Below are 13,615 nucleotides of genomic sequence, written 5' to 3'. Positions count from 1 at the left end.
GAAAAAATAGTAAAGTGGTATCAGAGTTAAGGAGAGAGGGCAGTCAACAGAACAACATGGAAGGGGTGGGCTTTTTAAAGCAGATACAAATTAGATGTTTTCCACAAGGATGGTGATCATATTTTAGGGTGGTAGAGTAAAATTATTAAGGACCAGTCAACAGAAAACTCGGGTTCTGAGGTTCTAGTTCTTTTGGCATTATTTAAACCAGTCTCTTTCCCTCTCTGGGCCTCAGCTGCATCCAGTAGAAAATGGGGGAAATCAGACTAAATGTTGTTTCAGGACCTTCTGAACCTTGGACATTCTGTTTATGAACAACACTATATGATAATTATTTGTGTACACTTGTCTCCTATTATCAGACTGAGCACCCAGACTCTTGGAACTGTGTAAACCCAAGGCCCAATCCTAGTGCCAGAAACACAAGAGTAGGTGTTTAGCAACTGCTGAATCAAAGTTCCAGCAATAACATCACAGGTTTTGGAATTCCAGGACAAAGAGAAGCTGGAAAGAGGTATTAAGCCCCTATGAACATATCCACCCCAAACCCATACTCGAATTATGTAACCCAGTTAACCAGCTGGCTCTCTCCCGAAGCAGCCAGTTTGGAGATGATCACATCTAAACTTTTTTTTTTCTTTTTTTCTTTTTTTTCATTTCAAGGTAAAGTGCCAACCATATCTTTAAGTATATCCAATTTATCCTATTTCTATCCTCTGTATCCCTCACAAATTGCAATCTACTGTGAATTCGCCTTGCATTACAGATCTTCCACCAGAATCTAAGCTTAAAAAAAAGAAAAAAGAAAAAAAAAATTCCCTACATAACGCAGACCACCCTGAAGTAGCTTCCTCCAAGCTTGGATAGGGCTATGTGAAGAGAGGGGAAAGGGGAGAAGAACATCAGGAAAGGAAAGGGAAATTACATTCGGGAGCTATCTAATTATAAGAGGCAGATTCCTCAAGTGCTGAACTCAGCAGCAAAAATCTATTACAGTCCTCCAACATTCCTCACCTATAAGCTTCAGCAAATCAAGCTTTCTGAAACCTCTCAAATGATTACCATCTTCAACAATGCTGTCACAACCCTAGATTGGATAGTTTTAAATGTGTACCACAGTTTGTTCTTTTTTTTTTTTTTTTGAGACAGGGTGCTCTGTCGACCAGGCTGGAGTACATCTCACTGTGGTCTCAAACTCCTGGGCTCAGGCAATCCAGGCTAAATTTTTGATTTTTGGTAGAGACAGGTCTCACTGTGTTGCCCAGGCTGGTCTCTTAACTCCTGAGTTCAAGCAATCCTCCCATATTGGCCTCCCAAAATGCTGGGATTATAGGTGTGAACTACGATGCACAGCCTCTAATTTATTTATTAACCAGAAAATCATAAGCCATGCAAGTAAACACCCAAAGAGTAGGCAGGCTTTTAAGGTGGTGGGCCACCTTTGACAGCCTAATGTGGCAGGGGTTAAAGTTATACCAGAGCAGTCACTTAACTACAGGCCAGCTAAAATTTTATTTGGTGTCTGTCCGCAAAGGTGGAAAGTCCCATTGTAGAACTAAGAAAACTTTCTGCAATGACAAAAATATTCTACATCTGCCCCATTGAAAAGGCTGCCACTAACTAGTGACATGTGGCTACTGGGCACTTGAAATGTGGCTAGTCCAATTAATGAATTGTCCAGGATCAGTTTTAAAAGCCACACAGGGGTAAGGGACAGTACAGCATTTGTAAGAAAAGGTGCTTTTGGCAAGAGCTTTTTGAGAATTCTGACTCTGAGGCTGCCCTTTAAAAAACTGGTTTTCTTGACAAAAGTGAAAATTGTGAATGACCACTGTTATTCCAGAGGTACCCAAGTCATTTGAGTCCCTTCAATTTTAAAATAAAAATATACCAACACACTGCTTACTGAACAGGAAAATGCTGAAGTTCCTTCAGATGGTTCTGGTAGCTATTCAATGAGATCGTTTACTCTGGTGTTCTCCCATTCTAATACATGGGAATAACAGCAGCCACTATTCAAAAACTGCATAGAATTTTAGAACCGATCACCAGTGAACAAATTCAGCCTATTCTTCAATGCCAAATCTCACCCACTTTTCACCTTGTAAAGAATGTGACTCTGCAAATTCTCTTTTATACCATCATGTTTCTCTCTTTGTTGGATTATTTCTAACAGAACACACAAACACACCATTAATTTTTCCCATCTTTAAATCTTTATAGTTAATGGTTTCAGGTTTGTGCTTCTAGTTGCTGCTATTATCCGGTTTAAGAAATATTTCCCTACACTTGGGTCATAAAGACATTTGCCTATATTATTTCCTTAGAATTTTTATTATTTTCTCTTTTCCACTTAGATCTACACATCACCTGGAATTGATTTTTGGTGTTGGTGAGGTGGGAATCAAGTGCTCCCTTCCCCATACGGACATCTACTTGACACAGCATCATATACTGAAAAAGACTTGCTAACTGCTCCTTTGTTTAAAAAACTGGCCACATATGCATGAGTTTGTTTCTGGGTTCAGTAGTCTGTTGCACTGTTCTCTTTATCCCTGTGCTGATCCACACCATCGTCATTACTGCAGCTCTATAAGACTTCCTTTCATCTGTTACAGCAGGTTGTCCTTCAGAGTGTCTACGTTATCTCTCGCCTTTTGAATTTCCATAGGAATTTAGAATCAAATTATTTCAAAAGAAGGAAAGAAAAAAAGACAAGGAAAAAGATGAAATTGCTGGGATTTTCTTGGGGCTGCATTAGATCTAGAAATGAGTTAAGGAATACTGGAAGATTCAATATTGTAAAGATAGCAATCTATAAGCTATTTACTTGAGTCTTTAATTCTTTCAATAATGCTTCATAGTTTTCTGTCAAGGTCTTGCACATTTTAGTTCTTAGGTTTATTCTAGGTTTTTAATATAGTTCAATTATTAATTCTAATAGTTTATCTCAGTTCTTTTGAGTTTTCTATACGCACAATTCTGTTTACATCCTTGTCTACTTAGCAGAAAATCCTGGCTGTTGTATTTCTTTCTTTCCAACATATACTCATTTTCTTGTCTTAGTGCACTGGCAAGGACCTCTAGTACAGTGCTAACCAGACAGCTTTAGTTTATCCCAAATCTCAAATGAAAAACTGTTGATATTTAATACTTAAGTATGGTGTTTGTATTTTTTTTTTAAAGACCCCTTTAGAAAATTAAAGGAATTCTCTATTTCTAATTTGTTAAAAATTTATACATGGGCCGGGTGCAGTGGCTCACATGTGCAATCCCAGCACTCTAGGAGGTCGAGGTAGGCAGATCGCCTGATGTCAGGAGGCCAGCCTGGCCAACATGGTGAAGCCCTATCTCTACTAAAACTACAAAAAATTAGCCAGGCATGGTGGCACGTGCCTGTACTCCTAGCTACTCAGAAGGCTGAGGCAGGAGAATTGCTTGAACCCAGGAGGCAGAGGTTGCAGTGAGCTGAAATCGTGCCTTTGCACTCCAGCCTAAGCAACAGAGAGAGACACTGTCTCTTCAAAAAAAATAAAAGAAAAAAAAATTCATCAATGGATGTTTGATTTTTGGAAAAACTTCTGTATCTACAAGTTAATCATGTGATTTTTCTGTTAATATGTGAATTTGATTGGCTTGGGGGTGTTCAACCAAATTCACATTCCTAATCAGCCCATTTTAGGCTTACTGTATTGCTCTAAATGGTTGATTTGGTTTGTTTAGAATTTTTGCTTCTGTGTTTTGAGTGACATTACCTGTAATTTTCCATTTTTGTAATGTCCCTGTTAAGTTTTGTTACAAAGACTTATGCTAGCTTCAGAAAATGAATCAGGGAGTACTGGCTTGCTTTCTATTCTCTAGAAGTGTTTCTTTAAGACTGGTGTTATGCCTTTAAATGTTTAGGAAAATTTGCTGGTTGGCTAACTGGACTTGGAGTTAAATTTCCTTAGATATCCTGTTTTTTCTTTGTTTCTAACTAAGGCAAAACAACTGTAATCTTAGGAGATACATATATATATATATATATATATACACACACACACACACACACATATATATATATATCTATACGAATGAAAGATCTCATTCTGAAATTCACTATCTGCTTCTAGAAAACCATTTCCCAATCTTGTGAATTTGAAGGGTACTGCTGCTACAAATACATTTTAAAACACATTACATAAACAATAATCATAAACGAATTTAAATACGTGCTAGTTAATAGTCTGTCAAATGGTAAATATACAGTTCATTTTTGTGACCAGTTTTGCATTTCTAGACATTAAGGAATATCTAAATAATGGTTATCTGAAGGATCTTTTTACAAAAAAGGTGACTGTGGGTTACAGGCTATCCTCCTTATCCCTCTACATACTTGTATCGTAACACCTTATAGCATTTATCAAATATCCGTTTCCTCCTATTAAACTGTAAGCTCCTCAAGTCTCAGTTCTGCTTTGTTTGTATATCCCTGACACCAATGTTGGGGGGCAGAATGGATGACGGAAAATGCACAAAAATGGAAAGAGGACCATCTCCTATGAAAGGGATGATTCAACAGCTACAGATAAAGAACCACTTGTCCAAATGCTGAAGAACCATTCACACGGAAGGAAATGTCAAAGGAGGTGCTGGGTAAAGAATGGCTTACCTGCTGGAAGTTCTGGACCTCTGCTAATGAGAAGGCAGTTTCCCATTGGTTAACACCGTCAGTACCGTTCTGCCATCACATCCACATCCAAGTATTCCGACTATAATCTCACTCCAACCTCAATCTCTATTGCCGAGTTAGTGGCCTCTCCTGTGTGTTCTAAAATAGCATTAACTATTCTGCCTTCCAACTTTGTATTTACTTGACACTTCTGCCCAATAAATAGTAAACTTCTTGAAGCCAAGGACTAAGTCTCACTAAATCTGGCAAGGGGTTAGCACATGCCAAGTGCTTAATAAATAGTTCAATTAATGATATGTAAATACTTCACAGCAGTGGTTGATTCTACGTTTCTCGCTAGGTAAATTCCCAAGAAGAAATGAAGCACAGGAACAACAGAAAGTGGGCAGTGAAAAGAGAGGAAAAGGGATGCAAAAAAAATAAATTTCAAAATTTTCCCTGAAACTAGCTTTGCTGTCATCCCTAAGTTTCCTTTCTTCCTCCAAAACCAGCTAAAAGGACTGAATAACATAAAGCTGCACTGGGCCAGGCGTGGTGGCTCACGCCTGTAATCCCAGCACTTTGGGAGGCTGAGGTGGGCAGATCACTTGAGCTCAGGAGTTTGAGATTAGCCTGGGCAACATGATGAAACCCCGTCTCTACCAAAAATACCAAAAAAAAAAAAAAAAAAAAGATAAAGATAAACTGAGGGAAAAGGCATATTGGCTGAACAGCATTTAGGCTACGCAGTATCTACACGCATGCTACAACTTGATCTACTACTGCAAAACAATCAGCATAAGCAGTTTCACCCAGAAATGTTAACGCCTATCAAAGCAGAAAAAGTTAATTATCAGCAGCTGCCAGCTATAGCAGCTAGAGACCAGAAGAGGGCAGCAAAGGCTCACCCAAATCCAAGTCCACTGAAAGCCTCCCATATTATATAGCCACTTACCCAGCTTTGGGGTGAAGAGTTAGTCAGATGGCTGTTCCCACAGTGCAGGTGAGAGATGACCTGGAATGAGCCATGGTAGCTGGGATGACAGAGGGAAAGCTCATGGTAGTGAAGGTGTGAAGGGGCTAAAGCAGGTGGACAGTGAAAAGGCATCAGCCAAGAAGGAGTTCAAATGAAGAAACCTAAGTGCCTAGGACAGCCAAGTCAGAAACAGAAAAAGAGACCCATACCAATCAGAAGCAGAGAGCCAAGGGCACAAATAAAGCATGCACTGCACATTCAACCTCTAGAACAGGGGAAACAGGCAGGAGCTGACCCTGAGGCAAGAGGCCTCTATTATATTGCCTGCTGTAACCTAGAGTCTTTGAAGCCATGTTCTTGCTCATTCCGTTCCGGAGAAGACAGCACCTTGGGTTCGACTGTAGTTGCTCCAGCAGCTTCATCTCAGGGAAATCATATTCTGGTACTACAGTTTTTACCAAATCCAATGGAGACCCAGAGCACAAAAAAAAGTTAGCCATGTACAGATCTAGGTTATTCTTTTCAACAAAACCAATTCTTTCTTTGTAAGGGAGGAACCATCTCTGTATTTTTTTTAATCCTGTATTACATTTAGGTTGTTCTCAGTGTTTCGCTATTACAAAGGTATTATTAATATTCATACATATAGTTTGGCATGCATTTGAAAATATATCCATAAAAGTACATTTCTAGAAGTAAAATTGCTGGTTCAAACAGTATGTGATTTTTCTTAAAATTTCAAGATATATTGCTACACTGCCTCCTAAAAAGCAGCATCAATTTTTTGAAACCTGTCACCCAGGTTGGGGTGCAGTATCATGATCACAGCTCACTGCAGCTTTGAACTCCTAGGGCTCAAGTGATCCTCCCGCCTCAGTGCTGAGTAGCTGGGACTACAGGCATACGCCACCACAACAGACTAATACTTTTTTTTTTTTTTTTTTTTTTGTAGAGACAGGGTTTTGCCACATTGCTAAGGCTGGCAATTTTTATTCAAAGCAAAGCTAACTGATCACAGTTTGGAGTTGACCCTGGAGGGGAATCAGTAGTTTTCAGGGTACTTCCTGAGGAAAGATAGGCTGGTCCTATGGACAGCAGTAAGCCAAGCCTCAGAGAATAGAGAAGCCCTGAGGCAGAACTTGGACCAGTATACTTTGAGTGAAGCCATATTTCATATGCAGTTTTAAGTTCTCTTTGTTCTAATGCCCTTCTGTTAAATCCTTTATTAAATATTAATAGCCTAGGAACCAGGCCCAAACTATAGTCTTATTAAATACTATAGCCTAGGAGCTGGGCCTAATCTTAAGCCAAAGTGACACCAGTGAGAACACCTTAGGGAAGCCGGTGACCAATGGGCCATGGGTCAAAGGACTGGCTGGAAGGACAAGTAGCTTACCTAGGAAGTCCCAGAAATACCTGGAGAGGAAAGCCAGACAAACTGTTCAACTGAAGTTAAGAAGAGCAAGGGCTCAAATCATTAAGAATTGGGCATTAATGGAAAATGTGATCCCAAAAGTCAGTGAAATGAGGACTTAAATGGGTTATACTTACAAAAGTGCTTCAAGAAAATTAATGATGTTATGCACATGGCTGGGTGTGGTGTGGTTCACCCCTGTAATCCCAGCACTTTGGGTAGCGGAGGGGAGCGGATCACTTGAGGTCGGTAGTTCGAGGCCAGCTAGCCAGCATGGCAAAACCTTGTCTCTAGTGAAAATACAAAAAGTAGCCGGGTATGGTGGTGAATGCTGGTAATCCCAGCTGCTTCGGAGGCTGTTGAGAAAGAAAGAGAGAGAGAGAGAGAGAGAGAGAGAGAGAGAAGAGAGAGAAGAGAGAGAAGGAAGGAAGGAAGGAAGGAAGGAAGGCCGGCCGGCAGGCAACAGAAGCACAGACAACTAGCTACTTTACTTTTGGGAAGGACAATGAGGAGAAATCACTGAAAAATAGGAATCAGAGTCTTAAGAAGTCTGAGATGCAAGAAACAATAGAACGTGGCAGACCAGACTGCCTGAACGTCTTACTATTTCCATTATGTTCAATGAGGAACACTTTCCTCCAGGGAATTCTGGTGGAGCTCAATTACCTGTACAGTCAATAACTTGCTCTAGATGACACACACCCTGCTATAGACATCTAACATTTTGCATTCATGAAATGTGACCAGCTCACTAAAACTGCCAGTGTTTCCACTGATGATAGTTTTAGGATCCTGCCTAACACGACTGGTTTTGCACAGACGTATGTGATACACGGCACATCTCCACAAACCCTGTATCCTCCTGCCCATGCCACATTCTGTAGGCCTTCCAGACTTTAAGGAAAAGAAGGAAATATATGGGCAGATTTCTAATTTGTACTACAAAACAAATCATAACATTAAATAAATCCCTTAAGGCAGTACAACTCTTTGTAGAGTAAATATAAAATTTAAGCTTCCATAGGAAGCTTATTTCTTCCCCTGGCTTGCTTGTTCCTGGTTGCAATAGTGTCTTGTAAATAAAACAAAATAGACTTAAGAGATGATGACATTTTAAAGACCAACAAAATAATCTCCAATAACAACAACCTCAAAATACCTATCATTACATGGTATCTCTAATCAGATATTTCACAACAACGCAAAGTGAGAATCTACTGAAAACACAGTGGGCCACATAATCATATACTAAATAAATTCCAGGTAGATAAGAAAGGATAATGTAAAATTAATAAAACTTTTAGAAAATACGGGTAAGTATCTGAATGGAGACAGATTTCCTAAACCTAAAGGCAATGAAACCCTACAAAAGAACATACCAATAGATTTGTTCCTCAAATTATTTTATTTATTTACTTTTTTTGAGACGGAGTCTCGCTCTGTTGCCCAGGCTGGAGTGCAATGGCATGATCTCGGTTCACTGCAACCTCTGCCTCCTGGGTTCAAGCAATTCTCCTGCCTCAGCCTCCTGTGCAGCTGGGATTACAGGTGCCCACCACCACACCTGGCTATGTACTATGAGAAGCCATGCCACTAGGAACAAAGGGAAAGCTATGAAACCTGCTGGCAGATCTACAACATGGAAATGGCTGGCAAGATCAACTTCTTGATGCAAAAGAATAAGGCAGAACTGAGGCAAGAATGCTGAGGCCTGTGGATAAGACATCCAGTATGAAAATACCCAACCAGTTTTTGTCTCTATCTCTTTTCTTTCAACAACCCTATTTTCTATTACTATTCTCTACAATAAATCAATCACGTTACCAAGAAGGCCTCCACATATAGAAACAATCCTATTAGTTGGCAGTGGACCCTCTCTTTTATTAAGTGAAGGAAGAAACGGAGTCTGAAATTAGTCTAGGAGTAGAATGGTGTTTCCCAGGGGATGGAGGAGGCGGCAATGAGGAGTTACTGTTTAATGGGTAGAGTTTCAGTTTAGGAAGATGAAAAAGTTCTGGAGATGGAGAGTGGTGGTGGCTGCCCAAAAGGTAAATGTACTGTATGTACTTAATGCTACTGCACTGTACACTTAAATGGTTAAGATGGTACATTTTATGTTATGTGTACTTTATTACAGTAAAAAAAAAAGTAACTTATGTAATAGGTAAAAATACATGTAAAATCATGTCTAATAAGGGGTTAATATCCAGAATCTATAACTCCCAGAACTGAAGAGCAAAAAAAAAAAAACCTGATTAAAAAATGGCAAAGGGAAGTATAAATCAATATCACCATCTCACACTCACTAGAATAGTTACTATAAAATAAAAAATAAATAAAAACCAGAAAATAACAAGTGTTGACGAGGATTTGGAGAAACTGGAATCTCTCTGCACTGTTGCTGGGAATATAAAATGGTACAGCTGCTATGAAAAACAGTATGGCAGTTCCTTACAAAATAAAAAACTGAATTACCATATGATCTAGCAATTCCACTTCTGGGTATATACCAAAAAGAACTGAAAGCAGGGTCTTTGAAGAGATACTTGTCCGCCCATGTTCATAGCAACATTATTCACAATAGCCAAAAGGTGGAAGCAACTCCAAGTATTTATCAATGGATGAATAAACAAAAGGTGATGTATATTACAATGAAATTTTTTTTTCTTGAGACGGTATCTTGCACTATCACCCAGGCTGGAGTGCAGTGGCGCGATCTTGGATCACTACAACCTCTGCCTCCCAGGTTCAAGTGATCCTCCTGCCTCAGCCTCTTAAGTAGCTGGGACTACAGGCACCTGCCACCACACCAGACTAACTTTTCTATTTTTTTTTTAGTAGAGACAGGGTTTCACCATGTTGGCCAGGCCGGTCTCAAACTCCTGACTTCAAGTGAACTACCTCGGCCTCCCAAAGTGCTGGGATTATAGGCATGAACCACCACGTTCAGCCTTACAAAAGAGTATTATTCAGCCTTATAAAGAAAGGAAATTGTGGCATATGCTACAACATGGATAAACCTTGAGGACCTGCTAACTGAAATAAGCCAGTTACAAAAAGACAAATAATGTATGATTCTACTTGTATGAGGTACATACAGCAGCCAAATTCAGAGACACAGAAAGTAGAAAGGTGGTCTTTTAAAAACATATTATGCCACTCCTTTGCATAAAACCCTCCAGTGGCTTCTCGAAAAAGCAGAATAAAATCTAGACCACTTTCCCTGGCTTACAAAGAACTACATGGGCTGGCCCATGCTCACCTCCCCAACCTCATCTCATATCATTCCCACTCCGCATCCACCGGGCTTGCAAATATCAGCCTTTTGTTTCCCTCATCTTTCCGGCTTTAGGGATTTTGCACTAGCTGTATTATTTCCCTGAAACGTTCTTTCCATGACCCTGATTTTCACCTGAATTGTTAGTTGAAGGTCATCTTCAGCACCTAATAGAGAGCAGCTAACTACCCAATTACTTGCACAACATAAATCTTGAAATGATCATGTGATATGGTTTGGATATTTGTCCCCTACAAATCTCATGTTGTATTGTAATCCCCAATGTTGGAGATGGGACTTCGTGGGAGGTATCTGAATCTTGCGGGTGGATCCCTAATGAATGGCTTAGCACCATCCGCTTGGTGAAGAGCAAGTTCTCGCTTTGGTACTCCATGAAAGACCTGGTTGTTTAGAAGAGCATGGCACTGGCTGGGTTCAGTGGCTCATGCCTGTAATCCCAGCACTTTGGGAGGCCAAAGTGGGTGAATCACCTGAGGTAAGGAGTTTGAGACCAGCCTGACCAACATGGTGAAACGCCATCTCTACTAAAAATACCAAATTAGCCGGGTGTGGTGGCACATGCCTATAGTCCCAGCTATTAGGGAGGCTGAGGCAGGAGAATCGCTTGAACCCAGGAGGCAGAGGTTGCAGTGAGCCGAGATCAAGCCATTGCACTCCAGCCTGGACAACAAGAGCGAAAGTCCATCGCAAAAAAAAAAAAAAACCAAAAACCTGGGCATTGTGGCAGGTGCCTGTAATCCCAGCTATTAGGCAGGCTGAGGCAGGGGACTCACTTGAACCTGGGGTACGAAGGTTGCAGTGAGCCGAGAACGCGCCATTGCACTCCAGCCTGGGCAACAGAGCAAGGCTCCATCTCAATTTAAAAAAAAAAAAAAAGCATGGCATCTTCCCACAACTCTCTCTTTCCCTCTTCCTGAGGCCTCACCAGAAACCGATGCAGCACCATGCTTTGTGTAAAGTCTGCAGAACTGCAAGCCAATTAAACTTTTCTTTATAAATTTCCCCACCTCAGGTATTTCTTTATAGCAACACAAGAACAGACTAACATAATCATGCTCAGTGAGAGAAGCCAGACACAAAAGGCTACATTTTGAGATCCTATTTTATGAAATGTACAGAATAGGCAAATTCACATACAGAAATATCAGTGGTTGCTGGGAGCAGGAGGCAAGAAATGTGAAGCATGGGATATGTTTCTGTTTGTTTGTGTCACCTATGATTTCTTTCAGCAGTGTTTTCTAGTTTTCCTTGTAGAGGTCTTTCAGCTCTTAGGTCTATTCCTAATTTTTTTTTTTTTTTTTTTTTGCAGCTATTGTAAAAGCAGTTGAGTTCTTGATTTGATTCTCACTTGGTCACTGTTGGTGTATAGTTCAGGTTCCTTGTTTCTTTGTTGACTTTCTGTCTTGATGACCTGTCTAGTGCTATCAGTGGAGTACTAAAGTCCCCCACTATTATTGTGCTGCTCTTTATCTCATTTCACAGGTCTAGTAGCAATTGTTTTGTAAATTTGGGAGCTCCAGTGTTAAATGCAAATATATTTAGGATTATGATATTTTCCTGTTGGACTAATCCTTTTATCATTATATAATGTCCCTCCTTGTCTTTGTTAACTGTTGTTGCTTTAAAGTCTATTTTGTCTGATATAAGGATAGCTACTCCTGTTCAGTTTTCATGTCCATTTGCATGGAATATCTTTTTTCACTCTTTTACCTTAAGTTTATATGAGTCCTTATGTGTTAGGTGAGTCTCTTGAAGACAGCAGACACTTGGTGAATTCTTTTTTTTTTTTTTTTTTTTTTGAGATGGAGTCTTGCTCTGTCGCCCAGGCTGGAGTGCAGTGGCCAGATCTCAGCTCACTGCAAGCTCTGCCTCCCGGGTTCATGCCATTCTCTTGCCTCAGCCTCCCGAGTAGCTGGGACTACAGGCTCCCGCCACCTCGCCCGGCTAGTTTTTGTATATTTTTTAGTAGAGATGGGGTTTCACCATGTTAGCCAGGATGGTCTTGATCTCCTGACCTCGTGATCCGCCCATCTCGGCCTCCCAAAGTGCTGGGATTACAGGCTTGAGCCACCGTGCCCGGCCACTTGGTGAATTCTTACCCATTCTGCCACTCTGTATTCTTTGCAGAGCATTTAGGCCATTTACGTTCAATGTTAGTATTGAGATGTGAGCTACTAATCTATTCATCATTTTCGCTGTTGCCTGAATATCTTGTTATTTTTTTTTCCTTGTGTTATTGTTTTATAGGCCCCGTGAGATTTATGCTTTAAGGAGGTTCTATTTTGGTGTACTTTGAAGTTTTGTTTCAAGATTTAGAACTCCTGCCGGGCATGGTGGCTCGCCCCTGTAATCCCAGCACTTTGGGAGGCCGAGGTGGGTGGATCACCTGGGATTGGGAGTTCAAGACCAGCCTGACCAACATGGAGAAACCCTGTCTCTACTAAAAATACAAAAAATTTGCTGGGCGTGGTGGCGCATGCCTGTAATCCCAGATACTTGGGAGGCTGAGGCAGGAGAATCACTAGAACCTAGTAGGTGGAGGTTGTGGTGAGCCAGGATTGCACCATTGCACTCCAGCCTGGGCAACAAGAGTGAAACTCTGTCTCAAAAAAAAAAAAAAAAAAAAAAAGATTTAGAACTCCTTTTAGCAGTTCTTGTAGTGCTGGCTTGGTGGTGTCAAATTCTCTCAGCATTTGTTTGTCTGAATAAGACTTTACCTTTCCTTCATTTATGAAGCTTAGTTTCACTGGATACAAAATTCGTGGCTGATAATTGTTTTGTTTAAGGAGGCTAAACATAGGACCCCAATCCCTTCTATCTTGCAGGGTTTCTGCTGAAAAATGTGCTGTTAATCTGACAGATTTTCCTTTATAGGTTATCTGATGCTTTTCCCTAATAGTTCTTAAGGTTCTTTTCTTCATCTTCATTTTAGTTAGCCTGATGACTGTGTGCCTAGGTGATAATCTTTTTGCAATGAATTTCTCAGGAGTTATTTGAACTTCTCGTATTTGGATGTATAGATCTCTAGCAAGGCCAGGGAAGTTTTCCTCAATCGTTCCCTCAAATAAGTTTTCCAAACTTTTAGATTTCCCTTCTTCCTCAGCAACACCAATTATTCTTAGGCTTCATCGTTTAACATAACCTCAGACTTCTTGGAGGCTTTATTCAGTTTATTCATTTTTGTCACACTGGGTTAATTAAAAAGGCCTATCTTTGACCCCTCAAGTTCTTTCTTCTACTTGTTCAATTCTATTGAAATTTTCCAGTGTATTTTGC

General features: G+C 40.3%; 1 protein-coding gene and 1 long non-coding RNA gene across 11 annotated transcripts in view; both read right to left on the bottom strand.

Moving 5' to 3' along the window:
• Nucleotides 1-13,615, bottom strand: part of RNF38 (ring finger protein 38) — a 147,187-nt gene that overhangs the window by 65,031 nt on the left and 68,541 nt on the right. The gene's annotated exons all lie outside the window — the stretch shown is intronic.
• On the bottom strand, nucleotides 2,339-12,974 carry LOC144334629 (uncharacterized). The gene is made up of 2 exons (XR_013404695.1): nucleotides 12,770-12,974; nucleotides 2,339-3,347 (listed from the first exon to the last, which is right to left on the bottom strand). It is a non-coding gene; the product is annotated as an uncharacterized LOC144334629 (long non-coding RNA).

The sequence above is a fragment of the Macaca mulatta genome, chromosome 15, assembly GCF_049350105.2.
Source record: "Macaca mulatta isolate MMU2019108-1 chromosome 15, T2T-MMU8v2.0, whole genome shotgun sequence".
NCBI classification, from domain to species: domain Eukaryota; kingdom Metazoa; phylum Chordata; class Mammalia; order Primates; family Cercopithecidae; genus Macaca; species Macaca mulatta.
This window is presented reverse-complemented; position numbering and strand designations above follow the sequence as displayed.